The sequence below is a fragment of the Adiantum capillus-veneris genome, chromosome 4 (assembly GCF_014529385.1).
Source record: "Adiantum capillus-veneris isolate H3 chromosome 4, ASM1452938v2, whole genome shotgun sequence".
In the NCBI taxonomy this organism is placed as follows: Eukaryota; Viridiplantae; Streptophyta; class Polypodiopsida; order Polypodiales; family Pteridaceae; genus Adiantum; species Adiantum capillus-veneris.
Window position 1 is genome coordinate 65,639,388 of NC_140934.1, and position 3,252 is coordinate 65,642,639.

Consider the following 3,252-nt stretch of genomic DNA (forward strand, 5'->3'; position numbering starts at 1 on the left):
TGTTTGACTACTTTGTCCTTAAAAAACATGGCCAAGAAAAAGGGTATCATAGTGATTAAAAAAACAAAGAATAACCTACAATATAATGCTCTATTCGCCTTGTGTGACTTGCAAGGTGCAGAAAATAGCCTTTTATGGCCTTGTCTAATGTCCGTATCTAATAGGGGCCTTAAGTGTCCTATTTTGGTGCCAAACTCACCAGCTAGCTTCACTTAGGCTAGGTTTAAACGGGATGGCGGCAAAGGCAAGGGAAGGGGTGTGCAAAAGAAGATTGGTGTGCCCTCAAATGTGAGCTTCCGAACCCACCTCATAATTGGGCGATACCCCCCCCTTGAAAGACGAAAACTTCCACCTACCTTTTTAGTGGGATATGCGGTCTTGGGAGTAGCTTAGCGTCTGCCTCATTTTCCGTCGTTGTAGATCTTGTGGGATTTTCTTTGCGTGGCTAAGGGCTTTATGAATGGGAGGTTGGAGGCAGCTCACAGAGAGATGGCTGCTGGTGCCACCGTCTGAACTCACCCTTAATAGCATATGCGGTTTTTGGGGGAAGGGGCCGCCCTCAGCACTAAAGGGCACAACGTATTAAATGAAGGTCCTGTCATGGGATCGACGATGCATGAGTGGAAACACAAACATTGAGAGATCGCGGACCATTAGATCGTCAAAAAGTAAACTTGGACAAAAACTGCATGGGGGGCGAGTTTATTTATTATGCTTAAGTCTCCCTTAATGGTCACAATGTGCGTGCGGGTGAGGTGGATAGGACATTAGCTTCACGTGTGGGAGGTCCCGGGTTCGGATCGCGGGGGTACATGGGGGCGCCGAACTTTTTTGTGAACCACGCATCCGCCTCGAGTTCCACGCGGGGATCAACAGCCGTTGATCTCACCGCTTGGTCCCGTGCCCTTTACTGCTGAGGGGTGGCCGCTTGAATTTGGGCTCTCGGTGTGAAGATGGCCGGCCAGATAGGGTTTTATAGAAGGGCATGTCGAAAGGAGGATTTGTAGAATCAAAGGAATTCCGCAGCTCCGCGCTCTCTTCTCTCTCTCTGTGAAAGGGGAGGGGGACGAAATGGGGCTGCAGGCTAGACAGATTCTGATATGAAACTTGAAGCTTTGATCCTATCAGCCGGGGCTGATCTTCTCTTTCTTGTGGTCCTCCGGTGAAACGGCTCTGCTACACTGTTTCTCTCTCAGAGAGGTATGACGAGAGAGAGAGAGGGAGAGGGAGAGAGAGAAGAGAGATGCTGCTGCTGCTGCTCCCTTGTGATGATCACTAAAAATACTTTCGTTCTTCTGAGATTCAACCCTGCGGAAGATATTTTGGAGACCTGAACTGAAGGGAGAAGAATGACAGCAGCAGCAGCACATTCCCGTGTTTTATCCTGGCTTTTGAAACTTTACAACAGAAGAAGCTCCATACCCTAAAGCTATCTTTCTTGTCTAAGATAAGCATTCAAATCAGAATACCGCTTATATCTTCGCTATGAGTTTTTGTCGGAGGCTTTGATTGTTCGTGTGCTCACTGAATCTCCTTTATTTAGATTCCACCTGATAACCCATGTTAACAAGGATATTGAGTACTCTCTTGCCATAAATAAACTGACGCCCTGTTTATCTGCTTCTGTGTATAAGCCAGTTGAAGCTTGGATACTTTATCACCTCCGATTTATAAGAACAATTTATTTAGTACAATAATATTTTGCATAGTTTATACACCATTGTAGGAAGGTTAGGTTAAATTAGGAGTCACTATGGACTTTAGTTGTTGATTAGTCTATTTGATACACTCAGGTATTAGTACTATTTACATGTATTTTATGGGTGGTTAACTTGTCTTGTTGATTTCTCACCGGATATATTTTCCTTAAACCGTGGCCTAATTCATTACTAGCGAGAATTGCGTTTGTTGTTCACAAACCTCTGTAGTTCAGAAGCCACAGTTTTGAAGTACTGGTTTTTGAGCAAAATTATGGCATAATATATGCTATGTGAATACGCTTTGCCGAATTCCTACCCCTTTTATTGTCAAGATCTTTCTCTCATTCGTCCTTAGTCCTCTATTTGAAACAGTTGTCATGAACTTTCTAGCTGCATTGTTCTTGTTAGTCAACTTTGCTAATTGATTTTGGACAATTATTGTCAGCAGTTTCGAGAGAACTATTGTCAATGCTAAAGCTACAGAGGGAACAATCCTCTTTCCATGCCCTTGTATCAGTATCAGAGTCTCTTGATCATGCATTTCAAAGCAGCAAGACTTAGGACATTGATTGTTCTCTAGTAGTGGCTGAAAATGTTTGCATATCTTTGCCTTGGGGATCAACCAAATCAGTTTCCACATGTTAACTTGCTTTCTTGCTAGCGAAGCCTCTTGCTGCTCGCCTTTTTTGTAGATGCCCATCAAAATGGCACTGAATTACAAAAAAATTGAATCGCCCAATGATTGATAAATCATTTAAATCACATTGAAAATGATAGTATGAAAGAGAGGGTAACTGAAAAATGCAGTGGAGGTTGACTTCGTTGAACTAGGCAATCGGGTGATGGATTATTTAGTATACAACAGGGGCAAGATGTCTCTTGTATAGTAGCTTTATCATATGGCTCTAATTAAGTATAGTGAGTTTGTAAATCGATAGGGACAGTGAATTTGTTATATGGAATCAAACCCGTTTATTGCATTAGGATAGTGAATTTGGGTAGTTGGAGTCAGGCGTGTTTTCATTCGATAAAGGGTTTCTTTCTATTTTAAATTATGATGCATATTTATTTTAGCGTGCGATTGATTTTCAAGAATCGAATCAATTATTTACATCCACAATTTTGACCATAAGCAAGCATATAAATCATGTGCTAATATCATTTCTAATCACTTTGGGGATTTGTTTCTCCAATACTTCATTGGAGGTTTCATATCATTGGAGGTTTCATAAAAAAGATTTGACTGTTGCTAAAAAACTTTAGATGAAAGTCAATATTTCATCCGCTTGTGTTGTGGTATGTTCAATGCACTTGCAACTGAAATAACCATTTCATTAATGCTCGTCTTATTTGCACCACCTTCATCCACAGTAAAGCTCAACAATTGTTTCTTGTATGATACGCAAGCAGCTGCCTCTTCTGAAGTGCAGAAGAACTATCTTCCATCTACCAAAGGGCCATACTTGAGTCTTTATTGTCAAGGGTGAGCTACTAAAGTCCTGTAATGTGTGCACTCGAGATTAAATAGCTTTCAAGGGTGAGCTATGGAGGT

General features: G+C 41.7%; 1 long non-coding RNA gene and 1 other non-coding gene across 2 annotated transcripts; both read left to right on the forward strand.

Moving 5' to 3' along the window:
- The first annotated feature begins 869 nt into the window (after nucleotides 1-869).
- Nucleotides 870-2,439, forward strand: LOC147459323 (uncharacterized). The gene is made up of 2 exons (XR_015187852.1): nucleotides 870-1,200; nucleotides 2,149-2,439. It is a non-coding gene; the product is annotated as an uncharacterized LOC147459323 (long non-coding RNA).
- Nucleotides 1,259-1,345, forward strand: LOC147459324 (small nucleolar RNA Z159/U59). The gene has a single exon (XR_015188007.1). It is a non-coding gene; the product is annotated as a small nucleolar RNA Z159/U59 (small nucleolar RNA).
- Nucleotides 2,440-3,252: the final 813 nt, after the last annotated feature.